The sequence below is a fragment of the Salvelinus sp. IW2-2015 genome, unplaced genomic scaffold (assembly GCF_002910315.2).
Source record: "Salvelinus sp. IW2-2015 unplaced genomic scaffold, ASM291031v2 Un_scaffold1157, whole genome shotgun sequence".
NCBI lineage: Eukaryota > Metazoa > Chordata > Actinopteri > Salmoniformes > Salmonidae > Salvelinus > Salvelinus sp. IW2-2015.
Window position 1 is genome coordinate 275,255 of NW_019942757.1, and position 12,636 is coordinate 287,890.

Genomic DNA, 12,636 nt, shown 5'->3' on the forward strand with positions numbered 1-12,636 from the left:
AATATGCACATTTTCGAACAAAACATATCTGTATTGTGTAATATGATGTTATAGGACTGTCATCTGATTAAGTTTGTCAAGGTTTGTGAATAAATGTATATCTTTTGCTGGTTTTTTCGCTATCGCTACCTTTGCGGTGAATGAATGCGGTTGTGTGTTTGGCTATTGTGGTAAGCTAATATAATGCTATATTGTGTTTTCGCTGTAAAACACTTAAATCTGAAATATTGTCTGGATTCACAAGATGCTTGTCTTTCATTTGCTGTACACCATGTATTTTTCATAAATGTTTTATGATGAGTATTTAGGTATTTCACGTTGGTCTCTGTAATTGTTCTAGCTGCTTYGGTGATATTTGTGATTGTAGCTGCAATGTAAAACTATGATTTATACCTGAAATATGCAAATTTTTCGAACAAAACATAGATTTATTGTATAACATGTTATAAGACTGTCATCTGATGAAGTTKTTTCTTGGTTAGTGACTAATTCTATCTCTATTTGGGGGTTTTGTGCAAGCTACCTGTGCTGTGAAAGAAATGTCTGTGCTTTTTTGTATTTGGTGGTGAGCTAACATAAATATACGTGGTGTTTTCGCTGTAAAACATTTAAAAAATCGGACACGTTGGCTGGATTCACAAGATGTTTATCTTTCATTTGCTGTATTGGACTTGTTAATGTGTGAAAGTTAAATATTTCAAAAATATATATTTTGAATTTCGCGCGCTGCCTTTTCAGTGGAATGTGGGGGGGGGGGTTCCGCGGGGCTAGACAGGTTAACAACAAAAAAAACTCCATGCCAGCGGTGGCCAAACTTGCTCCCCTGATCTACTGGGTGAGCAGACTTCTATTCCAGCCGATCAATAGTATACTAGATTATCAAATCATTAGATTCAACAAGTATTGCTGGGCTGAAATAGAACCCTGCACACCCAGCAGACCTCCAGCAGGGTTGGCCTTCTCCAATTGTAATAGGTTTATACATCAGGATAAGCTAAGACCCAGATGCAGACCGTGTCGAAGTAACAATGTTTATTACAGCAACAGAGGCAAAGGTACAGGACGGCAGGCAAGCTCAGGGTCAGGTCAGGCAGAGGTCGGAAATCCAGATAGGGGAAGGTACAGGATGGCAGGCAGGCTCATGGTCAGGGTCAGGCAGAGTGGTCAGGCGGGCGGGTTCAGGGTCAGCACAGACAAGGGTCAAAAACCAGGAAGGCGAGAAAAAGAGAGCCTGAGAAAAGACAGGAGATGACAAGACAAACGCTGGTAAGCTTGACAAACAAGACAAACTGGCAACAGACAAACATAATACACAGGTCTAAGTACACAGGGGATAATGGGGAAGATTGGCGACACCTGGAGGGGGGTGGAGACAAGCACAAAGACAGGTGAAACAGATCAGGGCGTGACATTATTCATTGTGTGTGATGTTTAACTGTATTTTTGWATACAAAATTTGCTAACATAGCTAGGCCTACACATACAGAATAGCCCATGGCATATAGGAAATACCCCTAGTCTCTTGGGACATTCATTGGGACCTCTCTCTTCATCTGCAAACAGGCCTTCACAGCTTTCCATATCTGAGGACAGAAAACATCACAAAGAAACAAGATTAATTTTACTAAAATAAGACAGCACTGAATATTATGTTGCTATTATCTCTCTGTCCTCAGTTTTCCCCTCTGGGGACTGGAACTGGAGAATATTTTCATAATGCCCTCCAACAAAATGACCTGCCCTATCCAGTAGCCTACACTCTCCCTTTACTGACAGCTGGAGCTGCAATGTCACCCTCTTCCATGGCTGTTATTTACAAATGCATTTGGAGACTGTGTTTTTCATTTACAATGGGTGTTTCACAATATGCGTACTACTGTGCTCTACACTCTAATGCTTCGGATGCATTCTCCGTGTTAGGTATGCGTAAATGGCTGTAAGGGAGTCAGGCGCAGGAGAGCAGATATTGGGTAGCAAACGGAGCCTTTATTTAGGCGAACCAAAAACACACGTCACAACAAACACGAAATACAATACGGGTTGACATAACCACATAACCAGCGTAACGTGCGCATACATGGAACAAACAATCCCACACAAAGACATGGGGGGAAACAGAGGGTTAAATACACAACAAGTGATTGAGGGGATTGAAACCAGGTGTGAGGAAAACGAGACAAAACAAATGGAAAATGAAAAGCGGATCGATGATGGCTAGAAGACCGGCGACGTCGACCACAGCCCAAACAGGGAGAGGACCCAACTTAGGCGGAAGTCGTGACAGTACCCCCCCCCCCCTTGACGACGCCGGCCTCGGGGACAACCTGGATGGCGAGGCGCAGGGCGATCCGGACGGAGACAGTGGAACTCCCGCAGCATTGAAGGGTCCAACACGTCCTCCACCGGAACCCAGCACCTCTCCTCCGGACCGTACCCCTCCCACTCCACGAGGTACTGAAGGCCCCTCGCACGACGCCTCGAATCCAGTATAGAGCGAACGGAGTACGCCGGGGCCCCCTCGATGTCCAGAGGGGGCGGAGGAACCTCCCGCACCTCAGACTCCTGGAGCGGGCCAACCACCACCGGCCTGAGGAGAGACACATGGAACGAGGGGTTAATACGGTAATTGGTGGGAAGCTGTAACCCATAACAAACCTCGTTCACTCTCCTCAGGACTTTGAATGGCCCCACAAACCGCGGGCCCAGCTTCCGGCAGGGCAGGTGGAGGGGAAGGTTTCGGGTAGAGAGCCAGACCCGGTGACCCGGTGCGAACATCGGGGCCTCACTGCGGTGACGGTCTGCGCTGGTTTTCTGGCGCAGCACGGCCTGCTGGAGGTGAACATGGGCGGCGACCCATGTCTCCTCCGCGCGCCTGAACCAGTCGTCCACCGCAGGAGCCTCGGTCTGACTTTGATGCCAAGGCGCCAGAACTGGCTGGTATCCCAGTACGCACTGGAAGGGGGAGAGGTTAGTGGAGGAGTGGCGGAGCGAGTTCTGAGCCATCTCGGCCCAGGGCACGAATGCTGCCCACTCCCCCGGCCGATCCTGGCAATACGACCGCAGAAACCTGCCCACATCCTGGTTCACTCTCTCCACCTGCCCATTACTCTCGGGATGAAACCCCGAGGTAAGGCTGATCGAGACCCCCAGACGTTCCATGAACGCCTTCCAAACCCTTGAAGTGAACTGGGGACCTCGATCAGACACTATATCCTCAGGCACCCCGTAGTGCCGGAAGACGTGCGTAAACATAGGGAGACCGGGCAGCGGGAGGAGACGGCAGGACTTAGAGAACCGATCCACAACGATCAGGATCGTGGTGTTTCCCTGTGAGGGGGGAGATCGGTCAGAAAATCCACCGACAGGTGCGACCAAGGCCGCTGTGGAACGGGTAAGGAGTGTAGCTTCCCTCTGGGCAGGTGCCTAGGAGCCTTACACTGTGCGCACACCGAGCAGGAGGAAACATAAACCCTCACGTCCTTGGCCAAAGTAGGCCACCAGTACTTCCCAGCCAAACAGCGCACCATCCGACCGATCCCAGGATGACCAGAGGAGGGTGACGTGTGGGCCCAATAGATCAACCGGTCACGGACAACAGACGGAACGTACAGACGCCCAGCGGGACACTGGAGAGGAGCGGGCTCTGCACGTAACGCATGCTCAATGTCCGCGTCCAGCTCCCACACTACCGGCGCCACCAGGCAGGAGGCCGGGAGTATGGGAGTGGGATCCATGGGCCGTTCCTCTGTGTCATACAGTCGGGACAGTGCGTCTGCCTTAACGTTCTGGGAACCTGGTCTGTAGGACAGGGAAAAAACAAAACGGGTGAAAAACATGGCCCACCTTGCCTGGCGAGGGTTCAGTCTCCTCGCCGCCCGGATGTACTCCAGATTGCGGTGGTCAGTCCAGATGAGAAAAGAGTGTTTAGACCCCTCAAGCCAATGTCTCCACGCCTTCAGAGCCTTGACGACAGCCAAGAGCTCCCGGTCCCCCAGGTCATAGTTTTGCTCTCCCGGGCTGAGCTTCTTCGAGAAGAAGGTACAGGGGCAGAGCTTCGGTGGCATACCCGAGCACTGAGAGAGCACGGCTCCTATCCCAGCCTCGGACGCGTCCACCTCCACTATGAACGCCAAAGAGGGATCCAGACGGGCCAGCACGGGAGCTGAGGTAAACAGAGCCCTCAGGTGACCAAAAGCCCTGTCCGCCTCAGCCGACCACTGTAAACGTACCCGGGCCCCCCTTCAGCAGTGAGGTAATGGGAGCCGGTACCTGACCAAAACCCCGGATAAACCTCCGGTAGTAATTGGCAAACCCGAGGCACCGCTGCACTTCCTTTACCGTGGTGGGAGTCGGCCAATTACGCACTCAAATGCGGTCACTCTCCATCTCCACCCCGAGGTAGAAATGCGGTACCCTAGGAAGGAGACGGACTGCTGGAAGAACAAGCATTTCTCAACCTTGACGTACAGGTCATGCTCCAACAGTCGACCAAGCACCCTGCGCACCAGGGACACATGCTCGGCGAGTGTAGCGGAGTATATCAGAATTTCATCAATATACACCACTACACCCTGCCCATCCAGGTCCCTGAAAATATTGTCTACAAAGGCTTGGAAGACTGATGGAGCATTCATCAACCCGTACGGCATGACGAAGTACTCATAATGCCCTGAGGTGGTACTGAACGCCGTCTTCCACTTGTCTCCTTCTCGGATACGCACCAGATTGTAAGCGCTCCTGAGATCTAATTTGGTGAAGAAGCGCGCCCCGTGCATTGACTCAATCGCTGTGGCGATGAGCGGCAGCCGGTAACTGTACCTCACCGTGATCTGGTTGAGACCTCGATAGTCAATACACGTGCACAGACCTCCCTCCTTCTTCACAAAAAAAGAAACTCGAGGAGGCGGGTGAAGTGGGGGACCGAATGTACCCCTGACGCAGGGATTGGGAGACATATGTTTCCATAGCTACCGTCTCTGCCTGTGACAGGGGATACATGTGACTCCTGGGAAGTGCAGCGTCTACCAGGAGATTTATCGCACAATCCCCCCGTCGATGGGGTGGTAATTGAGTTGCCTTCTTTTTGGAGAAGGCGAGAGCCAAATCGGCATATTCGGGGGGAATGCGCACGGTGGAGACCTGGTCTGGACTTTCCACCATAGTAGCACCAACGGAAACCCCTAAACACCTCCCTGAGCACTCTCGCGACCACCCCGTGAGAGCCCTCTGTTGCCATGAAATGGTGGGGTCATGATGAGCTAACCAGGGAAGGCCTAGTACCATGGGAAACGCAGGAGAGTCAATGAGGAAGAGACGGATTCTCTCCTCGTGACCCCCCTGCGTCACCATGCCCAGGGGAATGGTAGCCTCCCTAATTAACCCGGACCCTAATGGTCGACTATCCAGAGCGTGAACTGGGAAAGGCCTAGCCACTGGAACAATAGGTATCCCTAACCTCTGGGCGAATGCTATGTCGATAAAATTCCCAGCCGCGCCTGAATCGACGAGCGCCTTATGCTGGGAATGTGGGGAAAACTCAGGAAAATAAACATGCAAAAACAGGTGTACAACAGAGGGCTCTGGATGAGAGTGTTGCATGCTCATCTGGGGCGACGCCAGAGTACTCTGCCTGCTGCCTTGACCCCTAGAGGAACCAACACAGCACCGACCAGCAGTGTGACCTCTGCGGCCACAGATGGTACACGTGAAAGCCCCTCCTCCGGCCTCCCTGAGCACAGCACCTCCCAGCTCCATAGGCACCGGAGCGGTGGTGCTGGGAGAGGGAATCGACAGAGCCCTCTCTGGATGTCCGCAGGTGACCAGCAGGTTATCCAACCGAATGGACATGTCCACCAGCTGGTCGAAGGTAAGAGTGGTATCGCTGCAGGCCAACTCCCGACGGACATCCTCGCGCAGGCTGCAATGGTAGTGGTCGATAAGGGCCCTGTCATTCCATCCCGTTCCGGCGGCCAGGGTCCGAAATTGGAAGTGGCGGGTGAACTCCGTGAAGTCCTCCAACGCCGCATCTCCTTCTCCCCACACGGCGTTGGCCCACTCCAGAGCTCTCCCTGAGAGGCACGAGACGAGGGCGGACACCCTCTCCCATCCCGGGAGCCGGGTAAACGGTGCCCAGGTATAGGTCCAGGTGTAGCAGGAAACCCTGGCACCGTGCCGCCGTCCCATCATACTCCCCGGGAAGGGTGAGACGCATCCCACTGGGACCGGGTACAGGAGGGACAGGTAGTGGGAACGCCTGTTGTGCTGGTGGAGGTGCTGGAGGAACTCCCTGTCTCTCCCAGCGGTCCATCGTCTGGATGACGCGGTCCATGGCGGCGCCGAGATGGTGAATCAACACCGTGTGCTCCTGGACGCGCTCCTCGACTCCGCTCCCATAGGTACATGCTCCTGCTGACTCCATGTAGTGGTGTGGGATTCTGTTAGGTATGCGTAAATGGCTGTAAGGAAGTCAGGCGCAGGAGAGCAGATATTGGGTAGCAAACAGAGCCTTTATTTAGGTGAACCAAAAACACACGGCACAACGAACACAAAATACAATACGGGTTGACATAACCCAACGTAACCAGCCTAACGTGCGCATACATGAAACAAACAATCCCACACAAAGATATGGGGGGAAACAGAGGGTTAAATACACAGCAAGTGATTGAGGGGATTGAAACCAGGTGTGAGGAAAACAAGACAAAACAAATGGAAAATGAAAAGTGGATCGATGATGGCTAGAAGACCGGCGATGCCGACCGCCGCCCGAACAAGTAGAGGACCCGACTTTGGCGGAAGTCGTGACACTCCGACTACGCTCTCTTGAGTACGAGAGTGTGAGTATGAGAGTGTGGAGAATGCATAAAACATTACATTTGAGATGCACTCGCACTCCCCCGTACTGTATTACCTTACGCTTCACCTCCCCATTCACTGAACCTTCTTCCAGCCAGGACAATGGAAACAATAGACAAAACAAGATATACACAAAGCAAACTTTGTACTTCGTAATTATCAGCTAGATATGTGAATCGTAATAATCTAGCTAGCCAGCTAGTTAAACAGGCAAAAATGACCTAAAACTAATGTCATCTATGGTATTTGTAGCTAGCTAGCCAGTTATTCCTATTGACCTTTGGACTTACCCATTCCCTGAACTGTCTTCCAGCCTGGACAATGGCAATAGAGATGAAACAACATATACACAAAACAACCCTTTTACTTCATAACTATCAGCTAGCTGTACTGTATGTGAATCGTAATAATGTAGCTAACCAGATAGTTTAATTACCTAAAACTAATATTATGCAAGTTAGATGTCAATTCCCATGGTCCAATTTGCATGCTTTGATCACGGTAGTATGCATTGAGAAACACCCAATGATTACATCAAGAAGGGATGCTAGCTAATAGGAAGTTAGCTAGCTGATGACATTTAATTCACTTAGCTAAACAGTGTATAAAGTTAGCTAAGTAGCTAGCAGTTCAGTTGAGTTAGCCTACAAAGTGGCCTAATGTAGCCAGCTAGCTAGTTAATAATACATCACGTTTTTTTTATTTTAAAAATTGATTTACTTACTTGAACAGGTTCTCCCACTAGTACTGTTTTTTGGGTCCTTACAAAAACAAAACAATGGGCAATCTTCACAAAATGTTGGGTGGTAGCAAAGAGCAGCCAGCAGCCATGTAGACAAATGGAGACAAGGGAAAAAAAGTGTGTTTGTCAAACGAGTTGTGACATTTGACTTTACCAGCGTAATCCACAGCCAATATCAATAAATATAAATTGCAGATTGTCGGCCACACTTGATAACTTGAACACTAGTGCTTGAAACTAACATAGGAAACAACTATCTGGTTGGAAAACAGTGACGCACAAGACACAAGACTTTCTATGTGCATGTGGGCGGAGGGTTCGTGAAATGTAACATCCAATCAAAATCTTGCCACTGGGAGCCAGCGGACCATTCAAACCATTTTTGCAATCAAAATTCTCCCGACCTCCAAGGGAGGCGTGACAACGACGTGATTTCGGAGATATGGCAAAGCAAGACTAGGGATTATATAACAATGTGGTTCTCAAAATATTCAGTGTTTTCACAGAATTTTGCTGCACCGCCCCTTTACACAATGGAAGGTGGTGAGGAATGATTGTTCTCAACACAGGCATGTCTCACTCTCTGGACATTATTTATGCCCTGCTAGTGTGTTTGTGTGTCCTTGAGTTATTTCATGCACACCTTTCTCTCTCACCTGAGGAGTATATCGCCTAGAGGGACAAACAAGGATACATTTCACCTTGATTGCTTATTTTAAATCCAAATGTGTCATAAAACCATATCTCCCATTGAGTCGACTTGAAGTGTTTGTTTACACAGATGGGGGAGGTAGGGAGGGAGTGTCTGAAACCACACGGGTGTACTATTTCTTATTTATTTTTCTACAATAGAAAACTACAGAGAGGATGAGGGAGAGAACAGTAAACTATATTGTGAATGTTCTTGTAGTCTCACCATTGGTTGCACAACAGTTAGTGATGTGCAAAAATGAGAAGGGTGGAGAGGTTAGTCACTCTCAAACGTCTATGCACGATAGTACACACTTGAACCCAGTGACCTACTATAGACTTTGTGACACACACAAATTAAAAAAGGAAGAGATGAAGGGGATTTGTCCCCTAAATGTGAATCTTGTTGTGTTCCAAACACACTGCGTTCATATCACTCAACCACACCAAGGCATTGGTCCATGTGTGTACTTGACCGACAGAACCTATTGTGATGTCATCAAGCAGCGGTCAGGAGAGGGCCGTTCATTCAACAGTTTATAGCCCTGTCATTTCAAACCAGTCAATGTATACAGGTGCATCACAATTCCCTATAGAACAAGCATTTTCTATTGAAATTCCAGCATTATGAACAGCCCTTGGATTTAACTACCAGTTTTTTTATATTTATTTTTCAGTAGTCTCTAGGTCTAGGACATGTGCTCAAGCGTACAAAATGTGGAACCAAAATGACATTCCCACTAGTGTCTGTGTGTGTGTGTGTCAGAGAGTTTATGTACTGTATGAGTGTGTGTATCTGTGTAATGCCTGTTTATTCAAGCCAGGGTAACAGGTTGGGAGTGTATTCAGGCTACATTGTGGAGGAATGAGTCAGAGAGTGTCTGTCGTCATTGGCCCTTGACGTGAGAAGCCCTTACAGACTGTCATAGAGCAGGAACACAGTGCACAGACAGACTGATAGATGGACGGACAGACAGGCAGGGACTGTGGAGACAAAGAAAGAGGCAGACAGACAGACCACAGCATCACCAACACCCATGGAGCTATTTATAGAAACATTAATCAGTTCCATCAAGATTAGATAAAGGCTCTCTCCTTTTGATTATAATATTAAATATTAAACTCCCTTCGTTGGAGTCTGTGGATGATAGGAGTCAAAGGAATATAAAACAGAGGGATGCTTCGCCATAATGTGCGTGTGTGTGTGCGCGCCCAATGCTCATGTCTCCAATTGTGTCACCCAAAAAATATTTGTGTGTAATATGAGTGTGTGCGTGTCAGGGTTATTTTCCGTGCAGACAGACAGAGATAAGAGGGTGACTGTCTGTCGAGTGTGTCTGCTCTATTTGAATGGGCTGCAGACAGTGTGCAGACAGTGTGTGTGCAAGTTTTATATCTGCTTGTGTGACTTACAACATATTGTTGGTGGTTAAAGGCCTCAACAAGTCGCAGGTTGACATTTATTGTCTTGTCTTGGAGGCAGAACTGAGCGATTTTCCCTTAGATAGGCCAGCTGTAAAGTAAAACATTTTTCCTTTTTGATCTTCATTTAAGGTTAGGGTTAGGCATTAGAGTAAGCAGTGTGGTTAAGGTTAGGGTAAGGTTTAAAATGTGATTTTATGACTTTGTGGCTGTGCCAGCTAGTGACCAGCTAGCTGCCTCCAGAACAAGATTCATAATGAAAAACTCTAACCTGCCAACAAATCAAACATTAGAGTTGGTTCATGAGTCCTATTGTTATTCTCTCTCTCTCTAAAAAGTTGAGAGAGCCAAGGTTGACAAAGTTAAAAAGGTGCTTCTGATGTCAAACAAAGTCTGGCTTCTTTTTTGGTTCAAAGTTGGCTTCTTTTTTATCATCAGAAATATGCAGCGTACACACTGTTCTGTTCGGTCCAACCTGTATGAGGAAATTCTCCTGAAGGCACATTTGAACTTGAAATCCCTGATAAAACTGCAAAGTCAAGCACGCCTGTGTCAGTGTGTTAGAGGGAGATCACACAGCATGTGTTGTACAGGAGTGGAGGCCTAGATATATCCTTCAATAGCCAGTTGTGGTTTTCTGCCATAACACAGAAACACCCTCAATGCAAATCTCTCTCACGTCACAACATGGCCAATGGCACGCTGACACACGACAACCTTTACCTTACTCGGAGCATTCTTATCGGTCTGATGGTGACAGCCCTCTTGAGGAAGTTGGATATAGAAAGAGTAAGAGAGACAGAATAAAAGAGACAATAGTAAAGAGAAAGAAAAGGAATATTAACACTTGGGAGTCTGGGTTGCACACGAATTGAAATATCTCTATATAAAAGGCCAATTTTCCTTCCTTCAAACTCCGCCTGAAGCAGAATTTTGAATGCTGGAATTTGGGCAGAAGAATTAACACAATTAAAATGAATGTGTTACCATTGTTTTTATACTTCATTTCAATGTATTCCTATCTTTCTTACATTTTGTTTTATTTATTCCATATATGAATTCATATCTGCTTTTATCTGGAACAAGACAAACCCTCGGATATGTAAAAGTGTTTTGCAGAGATCACGCCTGCAGGGTGGTCTAACACACTTAAAAACATGCAATATTATTATTGGGCAGCTAATATAAGAATAATTATATATTGGATGACAGAAAACACTGATGTTGCAGGCCCGAAATGGTTGACCCTAGAGACTTCATCCCGTGGGCCCACCTCCTTAGCTCCTCACTGAATGACTTGTACATTGATAATGATTTTGTATCTTTCGAACAGTTTGTACAAAAGTTCAATATTCATAGATCAACATTTCTTTAGGTATCTATAACTTTGTAGTTTTGTATCTTCAAACTCTAATCACTTCTCATCACACCCACGTACCTCCCCTCTAGTCTCTGTTTGTAAAGTTAATCCTTATGTCACAGGGGGCATAGGCTTGGTCTATACACTGAGTGCACAAAACATTAGGAACATCTTCCTAATATTGAGTCGCACCCCCTTTTGCCCTCAGAACAGCCTCAATTCGTCGGGACATGGACTCTACAAGGTGTCGAAAGCATTCCACAGGGATGCTGTCCCATGTTGACTCCAATGCTTCCCACAGTTGTGTTAAGTTGGCTGGATGTCCTTTGGGTGACCATTCTTAATACACACAGGAAACATTGACAGTGAAAACATTTACATTTAAGTCATTTAGCAGACGCTCTTATCCAGAGCGACTTACAAATTGGTGCATTCACCTTATGATATCCAGTGGAACAACCACTTTACAATAGTGCATCTAACTCTTTTAAGGGGGGGGGTTAGAAGGATTACTTTATCCTATCCTAGGTATTCCTTACAGAGGTGGGGTTTCAGGTGTCTCCGGAAGGTGGTGATTGACTCCGCTGACCTGGCGTCATGAGGGAGTTTGTTCCACCATTCGGGTGCCAGAGCAGCGAACAGTTTTGACTGGGCTGAGCGGGAACTGTACTTCCTCAGAGCCACTCCGAATAATGCAACAAAGGCATAACGTTCTATAGGCCTCTCCAGTAGCTTGGAGAATGTAGGGGGGGGGAAAATGCGCTTCCAGAAATCAAACAATTTCGGGCATGTCCAGAACATGTGCAAGGAAGTAGCAGGAGCCTGCCTACATCGGTCACAAGTGGAATATATTTCTGGTCTAATTTTGCATTTGATCAGTGTTGCCAATGGACTATTTTAAATTGTATTACAGCATGTTTTAGAATGTATTCTCTGAAGCATACTCTGCCAAATTTAATCAGAAAGTTGTTCACCTAAATCTTCTTAATTGGTTCTTAAGAGAATCCAGTGATTCCAGATTGTGCGAGTTTTTAATAACATACACTGAATGTACAAAACATTAGGAACACCTGCTGTTTCCATGACATAGACTATCCAGGTGTAAGCTATGATCCCTTATGGATGTCAATTGTTAAATCCATTTCAATCAGTGTAGATGAAGGGGAGAAGACAGGTTAAAGAAGGATTTTTAAGCCATGAGAGAATTGAGACATGGATTGTGTATGTGTGCCATTCAGAGGGTGAATGGGCAAGACAAAATATTTAAGTGCCTTTGAACGGGTTTTGGTAGTAGSTGCCAGGCACACCGGTTTGAGTGTGTCAAGAACTGCAGCGCTGCTGAGGTTTGATTTGTTTGATCTTAGCAATTTCTTCTTAGCTAGCTACATAGCCGTCTTTGTATCAAAGATAATTGTGTAGTTTAGAGTAATTATCGAGGTTAGCTAGCCAGCTATTTTCGTCCTTCTAACGTAGTCAACACTGCTAGCTAGCCAGCTAGCAGTAGCCAGCTAGCCAACTCCTACCGAATAGCAGCACTGTAGAAACTATTACATTACAACGGAACGAC

At 47.2% G+C, this 12,636-nt stretch overlaps 1 long non-coding RNA gene across 4 annotated transcripts in view; it reads right to left on the minus strand.

Moving 5' to 3' along the window:
* Positions 1 to 1,017: 1,017 nt before the first annotated feature.
* Positions 1,018 to 12,636, minus strand: part of LOC139024190 (uncharacterized) — a 20,992-nt gene continuing 9,373 nt past the window's right edge. For 2 of the 4 annotated variants that reach the window (XR_011475483.1, XR_011475482.1), the window contains 2 exons: positions 1,513 to 1,583; positions 1,018 to 1,356 (listed from right to left, as the gene is read on the minus strand). This is a non-coding gene — a long non-coding RNA (uncharacterized lncRNA). Of the gene's footprint in view, positions 1,357 to 1,512; positions 1,584 to 7,579; positions 7,643 to 10,432; positions 10,474 to 12,636 lie in introns of all 4 variants that reach the window. The other 2 variants (XR_011475480.1, XR_011475481.1) reach the window with 2 other exon arrangements.